We start from the raw sequence: 16402 nt of genomic DNA, 5'->3' as shown, positions 1-16402 counted from the left end.
CTTGTTTTGCAAGTGACATACAGCGTGAAATTGGTCAGGGATCTGGATATCCTGACATGGTTGAAGTCTCCGTTTATAATGATGAATGCCTCGGGGTGTTTTGTCTGTAACCCCGCGACAGTGGAGTGGATGACGTCACACGCCTGCGCCGCCGCTGCACTGGGTGGGATGTAAGCGGTGACTGCGATAACGTGTGAAGATTCCCTTGGTAGGTAATAGGGTCTCATGCTCAGGGCCAACAGCTCAATGTCCGGAGAACATATACGCTCTTTAACCGTGATGTGACCGGGGTTACACCGCTCTGTTTATTCCTGTCAGCTCGCACCACGGTGAACCCTGTTGTTCCACGCTGCTGTCCGGGATGTTGTCGTTCAGCCAGCACTCCGTGAAGCACAATAAACTAGCTTCTCTGTGTTCCTGCTGGTTATTAACCAGGGCTGAGAGCTCATCTATTTTGTTGACCAGCGCCCGCACGTTACCCATAACAACGGAGGGCAGGTAAGGCTTGAATCTTCTCTCCTCCCTTGTCTTCCTCTCTTCTCCCTTGTCTTCCTCTCCTTTACGGTCACACCAGCTCTATTGCCCCGTCTGCGAATCCTCATTTCTTTTTTTTTATCCACTTTTTCTCCCATTTTTCTATATATTTTCTCCCATCCCAATTTCGTATCATCCAATTCAACCCTCCCCTGTCACGAACGCTGTTTCTTGCGTCCCACAAGCCGGCTGCAATGTGGACTAAGTCATACATAGCACAAGTCCCCTCCGGTACTTGAGGTAACAGCAGTCGCATCTTTTCACCTGCGCAGCTCGATCTCTGTGTCGAGGAGTAACGCGTGGGAGGCTCACGCTGCCCCCGACACTTCCTGATTCTACTGCGCAGGCGCACCAACCGACTTGTAGGAGTCGCTTGTTCACAACGTTCGATCCCCACCCTTCAGTTTTCCCTCCCCGTAATACGGCCAATGTGTATTACTGCGGACGACCAGCTAAACTGAAAACAATGTGGAGAGCTGGGCGAATCCTCATTTCTTTAGGTAAATTCCTCGGTGGCTCTATCCTTGAAACGGAGTAGCTCCTCTCTCGAATACACAACAGTGTTGCTGGCTCTGTTGTCGTTGGCAACAACAACAACAATATCGTTGGCGTCGTCTTGTTGTTCCATTTTCTGGCTAGACCTAACTTAAACTAACTCTTAGCTGTCTAACTTCATGGAAGTGTTTAGCCTAAACAAACCAAGTACTGTTACAAAATGTAAGTATCAAAAAAATAAAGAGTATAATCAAAGATAAATGAGTTAAAAAAAAAAGGTAACGATGGGGAGAGGAGAGGAGCTGCTCTAACAGGCTGCCACTCTCTCCAGGCGCCATGACAACGTAGATGTATGATGTATATGTAAAGGTATATTTGTACAGTAACAACCACAATGACAAATTGCAGATAACTGTCCATGCAGTTTTCAATATCCCTCCATGGAGCAGATTCACTTTCAAAGGTAGAATCTGTAATGCCACCAAACAGTGACCTCTAGGTAACAGAGCCCTGCTTGATACTGCACTGCCCATAAAGTGCTCTAAAAATAAAAGATCTCCCCAAAGCGCTGGTTCTAGGACCTGGCAATTCAAGCTGCCCACTACTGGAACCTCTAGTGTAATGCTCATGCACAGTATTACTAAAAACAATTTTATGTATAAAACATAATTGCTGGACACACCTCAGGCTCTGTCAAGAAACTCACACTATAATAAGTTACTAAACTCCAACCCACACATCAGACCAAAACTAAATATATAAACAATACGGAATTACAGATCTGAAATCTTCATTGCAATGTTTCTCTCTATTCCAGATACAATTGTTCCCCAACAACAAATACAATAATGGCTGAGTCAAGGCCTCACTGCTGTGACCAATGTGAGAAGAGCTTCAGAGACTCTGGAGACTTAAAGAGACACCAGCGTATTCATACAGGAGAGAAGCCCTACCACTGTGACCTGTGTGGGAAGAGCTTCAGTGAGTCTGGAGACTTAAAGAGACACCAGCGTATTCATACAGGAGAGAAGCCCTACCACTGTGACCAATGTGGGGAAGGCTTCAGTCAGTCTGGAAACTTAAAGAAACACCAGCGTACTCATACAGGAGAGAAGCCCTACCACTGTGACCAGTGTGGGGAAGGCTTCAGTCAGCCTGGAAACTTAAAGTCACACCAGCGTATTCATACAGGAGAGAAGCCCTACCACTGTGACCAATGTGGGAAGAGCTTCAGTCAGTCTGGAGACTTAAAGACACACCAGCGTATTCATACAGGAGAGAAGCCCTACCACTGTGACCAATGTGGGGAAGACTTCAGTCAGTCTGGAACCTTAAAGGAACACCAGCGTATTCATACAGGAGAGAAGCCGTACCACTGTGACCAGTGTGGGAAGAGCTTCAGTCAGTCTGGAACCTTAAAGTCACACCAGCGTATTCATACAGGAGAGAAGCCCTACCACTGTGACCAGTGTCGGAAGAGCTTCAGAAGCTTTAGTGGCTTAAAGACACACCAGAACATTCATACAGGAGCGAAGATCTATCCCTGTGACCAATGTGAGGAATACTTCAGTCAGCCTGGAAACTTAAAGACACACCAGCGTTCTCATACAGGAGAGAAGCCAATGTGACCAATGTGGGAAGAGCTTCAGTACATCTGGACACTTAAAGAGACACCAGCATATTAATTCTTGAGAGAAGCACTATCACGTTGACCAGTGTGGGAAGAGCTTTGTTCACTCTGGAAACTTAAAGAATCACCAGCGTATTCATACAGGTGTCAAACACTCAAAATAAGTAGAAATCTGCTTAAAAACATTTACATATTCAACAGCGCATTCATACTGGACATAAATCAAACATTCCTGTCTATTGTATAAACCTATGCATTAGTAAATAATCTCATAATTACATCACTATTGTGCTGTCAGAACAGTGGTATGTTTGTAGATTGAATATTTAACGTTCTCTTCACCATTTTCATGTTTAACAACCAGGAAATGCATAAAATAACATTGTATATACTTTATTTGAAATCTAGTAATCCATTCATGAAATTGGTATTTTCTGTTTTGTTCTCTAGTTATGTTTATACATGATACAATGATCCCTTTAGTGAGACAAAACAAGGCTTTTGTTTTGGGAGAAAGAGAGGCAATACTTTGTTTACAATGGCTCCTTGCTGCCCTCTACTTGTCTGAAAATTATTATTGCAGCTTTCATATTATTTTGTAATGCACATTTCAAGAGGTTAATGCATGTACATATCCAACATTGGATTTGTCAATAGTTCGATTACATTTTTTTAAACGAACATTTATTCCATTTGAAATGTTATTTTAAAGGTGCACTATGCAGTTTCTGAGAACGTGTTTTTTGTTTGCAGAGCCTGCAAAATACATTTACTGTTTTTCTTCTTTTTTTTTTATCTATTTTTTTCTCCCCATTTTCCCATTTTTTTTTTATAAATTATTTTTTCTCCCATCCCTATTTAGTCGTTATGCCAATTCCCTTCCTGGTCGTTGCACGCCTTTGCCCCCTACTGTCGGCCTGGGGAGGGTGAAGACTACCACATGTCTTCCTCCGATACATGTAGAGTCCCTGCTGAACAGGCACCCCGACCGACCAGTAGGAGTCGCTGTTTACAACGGCCAGGACACATACCCCACCGGCTTCCTACCCGCTAACACTGCCAATTGTGTTAGTAGGGACGACTGACCAAGCCAGAGGTACCGCTGACAGCTGGATTTGATCCCAGAGTCTCTGCGGTGGTAGATGAACGCTTAGTCCACTGCGCTACCCAGCTGTTTTTCTTCTCTCGTGTTATTATAAATGAAAACAAATCTCCATAGTGGACCTTTATGCCAAATAACCGTAAGATCACATATTTGAATATAGAAATAGTTTATACCCACAAGTTGTACCTTGTAGATGTAAAATATGTATTTTACAATGGTTTCATTATGTTACTCAAAATATCATACTTATCATGGGAGAGGCCCTACCACTGTGACCAATGTGGGAAGGGCTTCAGTCACTCTGGAAATGGTTCAAATGTACAGTATTTTTCAGACCATGTGCTATCAGAGGCCAGTCTTATTATTCCATCATTTATTTTTGTTGGACCATGCTTTACCTCTGTCTATTTGATGACTGTATGCAAATAAAAAAGTATTAAATCAATACTGTCCTGTCAGTGTTATTTTTAGATTAAGTATTTAACATTCTCTATTGGCCATTTTCACCAAATGCCTAAGAAGTTTGTATGTCTTCAGGTCTCAGGGTGAAGAGGATTTGTCACTACAGAATGAGATGCACTCTGCCTTCCTAGGACAGGTGGAGGACTTGTTAAGCCTCACATTTATTCATTATGTAAAATTACATAATTGATTAATGATATGTTCTTGGTTCTTCCATTGAAAAGTCTCAACTCAGTATTACTAGATTTAGGATGAAAAGATGTAAGTACTATGTTGAACAAGTTAAAGATTCCATTAGATTATTGATGTTTTTTTAAAGCATTTTTATTTGTTTTGGTTTTGTTGAGATGCTTGATGGGGACATGTTCAATCACATGTATTTCCTTCTAAAAACACAACAATACTGATGACATACCAGAGCCAATGGCCCGGGCATAACGTAATAAGCATGTGTATAGCAGTGGGATTAGGGCTGCAACTAATGACTATTTTGGTAGTCGACTAATCTGCCGATTATTTTTTCGATTAGTCGACTAATCGAAAAACAATTATATATATTTTTTTGCACTACCTATCTTTGTGAAAGTGGCTTCTCAGCTCTGGTCCAGCTGAAGACAGAGCAGAGGAACAGATTGGACATTGAGCATGACCTCAGAGTTGCTTTGAGACTCTTGTCAGGACCAAACAACATCCCCAGTTATCCCATTAGTTCCCCCAAACTTACTGTCTGTCTGTTATGTTAAGCTAAGAAGTCTTCAGCTGGCTGGACCAGAGCTGAGAAGCCACTTTCACAAAGATAGGTAGTGCAAAAAAAATTTTTTTAATGACTAATCGACGCAACAATTTCTCGTCAACGATTTTTTATAATCGACGTTGTCGATTATGTCGACTAATCGTTGCAGCCCTAAGCAGACTGGAGCACCATACAGATGGTTTAATGGCACTGAAACCAAACCAGGCTGAAATGGTGGTAGCATTGTTCTCACTGAAAAGCTACCCAAATACCTCTGATGGGCAATAGCTTAACGCTACGCCTCAATTTACATGACAGTCTGCCATCCTTTCCTTCCAATGCTCAGTGCCGCGCCCCGACTCTGCCTCTGATTGGCTCTGACCCTCATCCCCGGGTGGGATGACAATAGGGAACATATCACGTCCTGTATTGATTCTAAACGGAACTCAAGATTTAATTGTCAAAGACGGACAATTCTGTATTTTATGAGACGGGTGGAAACCCTAAACATCCTTCTCCTGTATTGCCACATGCTTCATTACAGAGTCTTTGGAGCAGAGTGTCCACATAGTTTGCAATAGCAGCAGCTTTCATAAATCTTGAAATTAAATCTGCAACCAGATTACTCCCTGTTGTACTCCCTGGTAGACAATATCTTGGTCTGACAAATTCATTTTTTTTGTAATCTGATGCCATAATCCAAGAATCACAATTTCAGTCACCAGCCAACTGGATGGTCAGTAATGTCAGTAATGTCAGACTCAATGTTTATAAAAAAAAAAAAACATGGCATACATCAAATCAATACGTTTCCTAAAGACACTTAAACGTCCCACTGAGGATTATGTTTGATTTGGAACCTGAAATATGTCAATATTTAAGGATTTGGGCAACATTCTGATCATCCAGTATCTTGTAAGGGAGAGAATATTGAAATAATGAAAGTACAATAAGTACAAATAAAACAAAAATATATGCAGGTGTAATACTGATTGTACAAAGTGTACCATATTTGTCTTCCAAGGTGATTATAAGAGGACCTATCACCTTGTGTTTGATGGATCTATGGTCTATTCTGATTGGCCAATCAGTTCAAAGCAGCTAACTGCTCAACTATTGGCTCAGTTGTATAAGAACAGGCTGTTTTCCAGACTGAACTACTCATTCAACCAGAAACACTGGATAGTCTGCTGGTTGACTTGAACCCCTCTCTGTGGCAGAACACATTCTCTACTGGAACAAGGCTTTATACTAAAACCATCTGGATCCAAACTTGCTTCTGATAACATATATCAGACTTGACACCACAACATCAGTAAGTACAATTATTTATTTGATTGTTTCCATGGCATTGCAGAGTCTCTCTTATTTTCTGTCTAAATATGCTGTCTAATATTTTGAATCTGTTGTTTATTTCTCTTCAATATACGTATATGTAAAGATATATTTGTACAGTAACAACTGTAAAGATTGTAGTCTACTATCAACCAGACAGACGTTAGATCTTTATGCTTCAGCCAGCTGTTTATTGTCTGCAGGTTGTACACAGGTGCCCTAATTATATAGCCCTACCAGTAACCATAGTAACAGCTTGCATGATGTTATACTGCCACTTAGTGGTAGCAGCTATGATAGCACCTATCATTACACCCTCTTTCCAAACAGGTGAGCATAACATCAGTCAAATAAATCACCTTAAAACACTGTGTCAACCATACAATAATACATAACCTTCTCCATCACCAATATCAATAATTCAACACTATCAACACTTCTCTTTACAAACAGGTGAGCATAACATTATTATTATTATTATTATTATTATTATTATTATTATTATTATTATTATTATTATTATTATTATTATTATTATTATTATTATTATTATTATTATACTATTATTAAAATAAACACCAACCACAATGTGTCCACCATACAAACCTTGTGTAGTTAAAGACCAGAGGTAGGCGGGAGCCGTTCCCTTTGCCGCACGGTATGCCAGGTCGAGGGCCTTGAAGCAGATTCGTGCGGCAATGTGGAGCCAGTGCAGGTCCCTAAGGAGTGGGGTGACATGGGCCGACTTCAGTAGGTTTGAGATCAGGCGGGCCGCTGCGTTCTACAGGTTTACAGGTACTGCAGACCCTGGATTAGTTTTGCATAAAACGCCTGTCGATTGCATAGCCAAAGTAATTTGCGATTTATTCTTGAACCACTTATAGCACAACAAATGGATGTAATGCATACAAACACCTGTACATAGCTCCTCATGACCGTATTGTGGACATTGTGTCTGATGTGGTACAAAACATCTCACCATCTAGTGCAGCAATGTACAAGCATACTAGAGTGCTACCAGAATGGTTTGGTTTTACCAATGATGTCTTTGCTAACATCCCAAATACACCTGATGTTGTTTTTGTTGACACCAGCCACAAGGAGGTGCTGGTCATAGAAGTAGGCTGTGCCTTTGACCTGTACATGGACCAGGCTTTCCGGGACAAGTATATAAAATACCAACCATTGCTCGATGTGATAACCAGCCTTGGGTACAAGTGTTGATATAGTGTACTTGTGTTCTGAAGTCTTGGCCATGTATATAAATGCACCATGACCGGTCTGACAATTGCTGCAATGTCAAAGAGAAGAGTCGAACAAATGGCCAAATATTGCTCTGTCTCAGCTATTACTGGCAGCTTAGCCGCGTGGAGAAGGAGGTGCTATGTGTCCCTTAAGTGTTCAGTGCTGCTTGGCCCCGATACATTTGATTCCCTGTTTATGTAATATAATTTGTGGAACCAAATAAAGTATTCAAATGTGTGTGTATGTATCTGTTTGTGCGTGTGTATGTATGCATGCGTGTGTCTGTGTGTGTTGTAATGCGTGCGTGTGTATGTGTGTGTGTGTGTGTGTGGTAATGTGTGCGTGCGTGTGTCTGTGTGTGTGGTTGTGTCTGGGTATATGTATGAGTGTGTATGTATGAGTGTGTGTGTGTGTGCGGTAATGTGTGCGTGCATGTGTTTGTGTGTGTGGTTGTGTCTGGGTATATGTATGAGTGTGTATGTATGAGTGTGTGTGTGTGTGTGTATGAGTGTGTATGTATGAGTGTGTATGTATGTGTGTGTGTGTGTGTGTGTGAGTGTATTCTGGTTGAGACAGCAGTATATCAGGAGTGGTGGCAGTCTGTCTGTCTCTGACTGTCACACTGAAAAATACACACTCTCTCTGTGTGTGTCTCTCTCTCTGTGTGTCTCTCTCTCTGTGTGTCTCTCTCTCTGTGTGTCTCTCTCTCTGTGTGTGTCTCTCTCTCTGTGTGTCTCTCTCTCTGTGTGTCTCTCTCTCTGTGTGTCTCTCTCTCTGTGTGTCTCTCTCTCTGTGTGTCTCTCTCTCTGTGTGTCTCTCTCTCTGTGTGTCTCTCTCTCTGTGTGTCTCTCTCTCTGTCTCTGTGTCTCTGTCTCTCTCTCTCCTTGTCTCTCTCTCTCCTCTCTCAAATTCAAATCCAAAATAGGCTTTATTGACATGAAATATCAACGTACTTATTGCCAAAGCAAGTCCAACATACAAACAATAACATATACACAATAAAAAATACCATAATCCATAACATTAGCAATAACAGTAAAACAATCAACAGAAACTCATTAAATTACAAAATAATCGTTCAATCAGGTAATAATTTTACAGATGTAGCCACCCAGAATCCATTGAATTGCAATTAAATTAAATTCAATAGTCTTTATTCTAGTCATGAATGTAATATATACAATGTTGCCAAAGCGTAATAATGACATAATAATGACTAATAACAACTAATAACTAACAATTCTGATTGTAATGATTATAATGCACTCATAATGTGTTCACACTGTAATTGAATGAGGAAGAGAAGGTTAAACAGGCTTTCTTGTTACAAAGTATCTGTTTACATTATTATAAGTTGGTTGTAGAGCCCCCTCTAGTGGAGAGATGTTACTACTGCTGGGGCTGCATTATGGACCGTCCTGACGTCATCACAGAGGTAGCTTGGATGGGTTAGGGTTCATCACAGAGTGAGGCAGCGCACGAACATGCTCAGGCGAATAAGATGAACTTTTAGCTCGACTTTGACAATCGCTCTTTTAATTTTGATCCTGAACTAATTTTTATTTCAATAGTCTTCCTTGTTGAGGCAAAACGGTGCTTTTCTTGCCTCGGACAGTGTTCTGACAGGTGTTCTGACAGGAGTGTCTTCTACACACCGGGCACACCTGCAATCAACCGGCGTCATGGCGAGCCCGGTGGAGGTGGCGTTGCCGGTGCAAATCCACCTGGAGACACTGTGGAGGCTATCCAGGGGTTCAGCACTACATTGGATTCTAAGGTGGACCCCATATATACAACCAACTGGATGTAATCCAGACACAACTGGACAGTCTGGGGGATCACGTGTCCGAGCTGGAGACACGGGTCAGCGTCACTGAAGATAATAATGTACAGGGTCACATGAATGTAGATAATGTACAGGATCATATGAATGAAGATAATGTACAGGGTCATATGAATGAAGATAATGTACAGGGTCATATGAATGTAGATAATGTACAGGGTCATATGAATGAAGATAATGTACAGGGTCATATGAATGAAGATAATGTACAGGGTCATATGAATGAAGATAATGTACAGGGTCATATGAATGAAGATAATGTACAGGATCATATGAATGAAGATAATGTACAGGGTCATATGAATGAAGATAATGTACAGGGTCATATGAATGAAGATAATGTACAGGGTCATATGAATGAAGATAATGTACAGGGTCATATGAATGAAGATAATGTACAGGGTCATATGAATGAAACGCTCACAGAGGGGCAGAACTCGGAGGACAGGAGCAGGGCTCTGACTCTGCGTTGTGTGAACATTACCGAGGGTAGAGAGACGTCACCCATCTTATGTCTCAACTGATTCCTGAGCTTCTGGGGAGAAAGAACTTCCCGGAGCCCCTGGCCATTGCAACGGCACACCGACCTGGTCCAAGGCTGGAGTCCAAAGATGACGACGACATGAATTGATGAATTGAAAATGGGGGACCCTGATGTAAACAAGACGAAAGTCTTTCTCTGGTCTGCATCCCCTTAACAATTGTGTGTATTGAGCCGTACTGTATTGTACCCATTCTGCAATTTGCTAATAAACTTTTCAATCAATCAATCAATCACAGGGCCGCAGGAGAGACGCCAACCCCAGACAGCGGCACAGCCTCATTACATCCTCCAGGTACCAGGACAGAGCCAGGAGCAGGAGTCTTGCCAGAGAAAAGAAGGAGTTGGGAAATCTTTCAGTATATTTTTACTGTATATTTTATTCTATTCTATTCTTACATTTTATTCTATTCTTATTCTTAGGCAATTTGATTGGTTTTGTTATTCTTATTCGTGACCTCTTCTGTCTAAATGTTTAATGTTGAGCGATTTGCATGCAGTGTCAAATTTCCCTCGGGATAATAAAAAGTATTTCTATTCTATTCTGTCTATTCACCGTAGTTTCATCATCACTGTGAAGAAGAAACTGCAGGAAGGGGGTTTGAGTCGCCCTGCGTGGAGCACCCCTGAAGTGAAGACTGAGTCGCCCTGCGTGGAGCACCCCTGAAGTGAAGACTGAGTCGCCCTGCGTGGAGCACCCCTGAAGTGAAGACTGAGGGCAGCACCCCTGAAGTGAAGACTGAGGGCAGCACCCCTGAAGTGAAGACTGAGGGCAGCACCCCTGAAGTGAAGACTGAGGCCCTGCGTGGAGCACCCCTGAAGTGAAGACTGAGGGCAGCACCCCTGAAGTGAAGACTGAGGGCAGCACCCCTGAAGTGAAGACTGAGGGCAGCACCCCTGAAGTGAAGACTGAGGGCAGCACCCCTGAAGTGAAGACTGAGGGCAGCACCCCTGAAGTGAAGACTGAGGGCAGCACCCCTGAAGTGAAGACTGAGGGCAGCACCCCTGAAGTGAAGACTGAGGGCAGCACCCCTGAAGTGAAGACTGAGGGCAGATGGAAGAAGTCCAACTCTCACGAGGAGGCAGAGGCCGTCTGGATGCCATCATCAGTGAACGCTTCCTTGAATTCCACAGGATAAACTACACTACCTAACTATTCCAATAGCAATGCTGGTTTAAGTATAGATATCCTCCCTCCAATTAGCAGCAATTCGCTTCTCAAATATCTGTTTACATGTTTAAGGAAAAATATGAAACGGTCATGAATTACCATTGAAATCCAATAGTGTTAAATGAAAATGACTTAGAGTTGAAAACGGTGCTGAAGTGTGCAGGTGGGAGGAGCTCCGAGACTCAGTTCTGAGTCCATTTATGAACCACATGAGAGAAAAGCTAGAGGTCACACAGGCTTAAGACAGCTGCCTGCTGTTTATTCTTTTGACTGTTTCTTTCTTTTCTTGGTGTTTTTATTATTTGTATATGTTGTTGTTGTTGTTGTTGTTGTTGTTGTATATGTTGTTGTTTAAAAGAAGACTTGCTGAATCTATAATAAATGGTTAATAAAAAAAACATTCGAAACAATAACTTCCTTGAGCAAGGTACATCAATATTTTGTAAAAATATAAAAAAGAGAATATGAAAAGATTTTGTTTTTCAGTGTAACGTAACCTTCAAAATGACTATAGGGCTTAAACCACTACACCATGCATTCAATATCCTTATATTTAATGATTATCGTGTGCAGTATCACAATTAATACAACGATAACAACACATCATTCACCAGGCCAATATACAGATTACAAAACATACATTCAAAACTAAAAATCTCTAGAAAATCTAGTACATTTACAAACCAATGAGCTTCTAGATAGACACTAGAAAAGATATGCAGCCAGTATGAGCTTCTAGAGAGACAGTAGGATCTATCAAATATCCACACGGGTCCTTCTGGGTTTAGATGTCCACGTTTATTTAGTAAGAATAAAAGAACAAAAGACAAAATGCACAATATTCAATGAATGGTCATTCTTCCTAAGCAAAGAGACGGACCCGGTAATTTACTGTATTCTTATGGCATTTACACTTAAAGTAGAAAAACTAAAGTAATCTGTAAAATAGTTATAAAAAAGTTGAAATCCAAGGCAGCTCTACAAATATTAAAATGCCTTTATTTTATGGCTCACGTTATTTAGAGAATTTAAAATAAACAGACATGTTTCGGCTGCATAGGGCCTTCATCAGAGGAGAGACAGACCCAAATCCCACAGTAATGACCAAAATAACCAAATGTGATCAAATACAAATACAATGGTTGCATATTGTTGTCCAACCTACCCAGAGTATGAAAATAAAGAGTTTGACTTCCCCACATGCAAAAGGAACAGAGGTATTGAAGATGGGAATCAAATATGTGAATATGCAAATATCCATAAACTGTGTCCCTCAGGACAATGATAGAGTGACTGAGTGAATGTAACTCCTAATGACCTCATCTTTCACAACTCAGCATCTTCAAGATCAATTTAAATCCAAAACCCTGGATAGAGGAGCTGTGAATGTCACTGATCTCTACTTCAGCTCACAGAACTCAGCCTTCCCAGGGTAATATACGCAAAGTCCAGGATAGAGAGGCTGAGTGAATGTGGTGTTGACTCTGTGCAGGAGGGTCATTGTGTCAGAGACGCTGTAAAAGGACAGAGTACCTGCCCTGTGATCCAGGTACACTCCTATTCTGGAGAACCGGGGGCCCGGTACTGTTATTCTCTTGTTATTGTGTCCGAAGAGGTACTCACTTTGTGTGCAAAATAAAGCCCAGGATTTGGAATTTAATCCAAATCCACAGTCCTCCCCAGTGCCTGTTCTACTAATGTCTTTGTAGGAGGCTGCTACAGAAACCCCTTCACTCCACTCCACCTCCCAGTAACAGCGTCCAGTCAGACCTTCTCTACCCAGAACCTGACACCATCCACTAAATCTTTCTGGGTGATTAGGATATGACTGCTTTAGCTGCATCCGTGTTGCTTTTCTGTTCCCCTCAGACAAAGACAGAAGTGTGTGTTGTGTTTGGGTCCAGTGTGATCTGAGAGGAATATTGTAAGAAGTCAGCTCTGGTCTTGTGCTCTGGTGGTGGCAGTAAAACATTAATAACTGCATTCACTGTTGTTGAGATTCTGGGCTACTGCTCTTTCAGAACGTCCTCTAGTTTGTCTCTCAGCTTAGACACGACCTCAGTCACATCTGCAAAGTACAGGAGAGGACGGACACCGATGCTGGGTGAGTCTGTAGACTCACTGGGACTGGAGAGGGGGGGGTAACTCTGTAGAAAGTGGATGTGGTCCTCTGTGTGTGAGAGCTGCTCCAGCTCAGTGGCTCTCCTCCTCAGGTCCGCTATCTCCTGCTCCAGTCTCTTCTGCACTTCTTCAGCCTGAGTCACTGTGGTCCTCTGTTGGGCTCTGATGACCTTCTTCAGCTCAGAGCGCCTCGTCTCCAAGGAGCGTATCAGCTCAGTAAAGATTCTCTCACCGTCCTCCACTGCTTTATCAGCAGAGCGATTGAGAGAATCAACAGCCTGTTGGGCCTCTTTGAGTCGCTTCTCTCTCTCCCAGACTCTCTGGTGGACTTTCTGCTGACTCATGCCAAGCTCTTTCTGTCTCTCCCTCCTTTCTGCTGCAGCTGAGACTGTATCATGGCCTTTATGTTCATCCATGGAACACAAAGAACAGATGCACTGCTGATCAGTACGACAGAAAACATCCAGAATCCTGTCATGACGAGAGCAGGTGTTCTCCTGAAGCCGTGTGGAGGCTTTGACCAGCTTGTGTTTCTTAAAGGTATCAGATTGATAGTGAGGCTGGAGGTGAGTTTCACAGTAAGAAGCCAGACATACCAGGCAGGACTTGAGGGCTTTCTTTCTCCCAGTGCAGACATCACAGGCCACGTCTCCAGGTCCAGCATAACAGTGATCAGGAGGAGCAGCTTGGAGTCCTGTCTTCATTAGTTCATCGCAATTTCATCAACTTCATCGCAATTATGCCACATCAATGTGGAACGCCCTACCCAAAGCTGTAAAGGAATGTGGATCACTACCCACTTTCAAAACCTCTCTCAAGGGACACCTACGGGAGACTGCAATTCAACACTGGCCCCTGTAAATATCCTAACCCAACCCCCTCCAATGTACAGTCATTTACCTAGTATGGTTGTCAATAGTCCAATGTACAATTTTGTTTGTTTGTACAGTGTCCCCCCCCCCCCCCTATGTACAGTTTTACTTGTTTATACAGTGTGCCCCCCCCCCCCCCCAACCACCTCCAATGTAAATTACCCAGTATGGTTGTCAATATCCCAATGTACCCAACCCCCCCCCACCCAACCTCCTCCAATGTACAGTTTCTACGTCAAATGTATATACTCCCTTTTCCTGACTCCTTCTGTATCACAAACAGTACTGTATTTGCAAATCTGGTATGTCATAAATGTATAGATGTAGCAGTACTGACTATCTGTATGTCATGTATGTCATATATGTCCTGATGAATTGAAAATGGGGGAACCTGATGTAAACAAGATGAAAGTCTTTCTCTGGTCTGCATGAATGAATGAATGAATGAAAACTTTATTTAACAGATTGCAGAATGGGTACAATACAGTACGGCTCAATACATACAATTGTTAAGGGGATGCAGACCTGAGAAAGACGTTTGTCTTGTTTCCATCAGGGTCCCCCATTTTCAATTCATATAGACATTTATGACATACACAACATACATGACATTTATGGCATAGGGACATATAGGTATTTGGTACTGATACATTTGTGACATAGGCGGTATTCAAATATACAGTACTGTTACCCCTAGATCCTGACAGAGTATATACATATGATGGGGAGGGGACTGTACATTAGGAGGGGGTGGGTGGGTGGGAGGGAAATATACATACGGCGGGGAGGGAATATATACATGCGGTGGGGAGGAGACTGTCTATTAGGAGGTGGTGGGGGTTTTGGGCATTTACGGTGGCCAGTTTCGAATTGCAGCCTCCCGTAGGTGCTCTTTAAGGGCGGTTTTGAATGTGGGCAGGGATTCACATTCCTTTACAGCTTTGGGTAGGGCGTTCCACATTGTTGTGGCATAATTGCGAAACGTGTTTAGTCCCTTGTTTGAGCCGAATCTGGGTTTAACATGATTTGTTGAGCTTCCTCTGGTGTAGTGGTTGTGGTATTCACTGACCTTTGGGAAGTATTTTGACATGTACATGGGCACCCCGGTCGTATAGTGTATCTTGTAGACCAGGCCCATTGCAAGTTGCTGTACTCTGTCGTCTACTCTAAGCCATCCTAGGTTGGCAAAGTGGGCAGGGGTGAGGTGGGTTCTGGGGTTCAGGTCAAGTAGTAGTCTGACCAGTTTGTTTTGTGATGTTTGTAATTTTGTTTTAAGCGCCTTTGAGGTGCTTTGGTACCATGAGGTGCACGCATAGTCATAGTACCCTTGAATGAGTGCTCCTGCCAGAGTCTTCAGGGTATTCTTGTTTACCAGAGAGGAGATCCGGTACAAGAATCTAGTTCGTTGGTTGACTTTTTTTATTACATTGGATGCCATTTTGTCACAGGAAAGATTTCCCTCTAGGATGGAACCCAGGTAGGTAATTTCGTCTTTCCTTGTGACAATATTGTCACCCACTGTAACTGAGAAGCCGTCGGTCTTGCTGAGTTTGTTATTTGAACCGAAGAGAATGGACTCTGTTTTGCCCATGTGTAATGATAGTTTGTTATCAGCGAGCCATATGCAGATTTTGCCTAGTTCCGTGCTGAGGGTTTTTTCAACCTGCAATTTGTTCTTGTCAGAGACCAGCAGGGCTGAGTCATCCGCAAACAGGAACATCCCCTTAACAATTGTGTGTATTGAGCTGTACTGTATTGTACCCATTCTGCAATCTGTTAATAACGTTTTCAATCAATCAATCAATCAAGTTGTTCTATCACTGCAGCCAGCATGTTGCTTTTCTTCAGAACAGGCCTCGGAGTAAAAGTCTCCCTGCACTGGGGACATGTGTAGATCCCCTCTGATCACCGTGATCCCAGCAGTCTGTAATACAGCCCATACAGTAGCTGTGTCCACAGGGAATAGTTACCGGATCCTTCAGTACATCCAGACAGAGAGAACAGCAGAACTGGTCCCGGTACAGATCAACTCCTTGCTGCGCCATTGTATTCTACAAAGACAACGTTTTGTTTTCTCAGGAAGAGTGAACTCTGAACACGTATCGGGTATCGCGTGGGAGGTGCTTCCTGGTTGTAGAGTGAACTCTGAACGCGTCACGGGGTGGGAGGTGCTTCCTGGTTATAGCTGCCCAGGGGAGGAGTCGCTTTAAAGAGGCAGTGTCTATTTTACTGTGATTCATAGATAGAATGATGAATGATGAATGAATGAAAACTTTATTTAACAGATTGCAGAATGGGTACAATACAGTACGGCT

The 16402-nt window shown here is 42.5% G+C and overlaps 1 pseudogene across 1 annotated transcript; it reads right to left on the bottom strand.

Annotated features, from left to right (window-relative positions):
- Positions 1-12493: 12493 nt before the first annotated feature.
- Positions 12494-16132, bottom strand: LOC311238897 (tripartite motif-containing protein 16-like; annotated as a pseudogene). The gene is made up of 3 exons: positions 15909-16132; positions 13161-13934; positions 12494-13058 (listed from the first exon to the last, which is right to left on the bottom strand). The product of its transcript is annotated as a tripartite motif-containing protein 16-like (transcript).
- Positions 16133-16402: the final 270 nt, after the last annotated feature.

The sequence above is a fragment of the Notolepis coatsorum genome, assembly GCF_963971535.1.
Source record: "Notolepis coatsorum genome assembly, chromosome: 13".
Taxonomy (NCBI): domain Eukaryota; kingdom Metazoa; phylum Chordata; class Actinopteri; order Aulopiformes; family Paralepididae; genus Notolepis; species Notolepis coatsorum.
The sequence above is the reverse complement of the archived record's forward strand: the minus strand, read 5'-3'. Positions and strand labels throughout refer to the sequence as shown.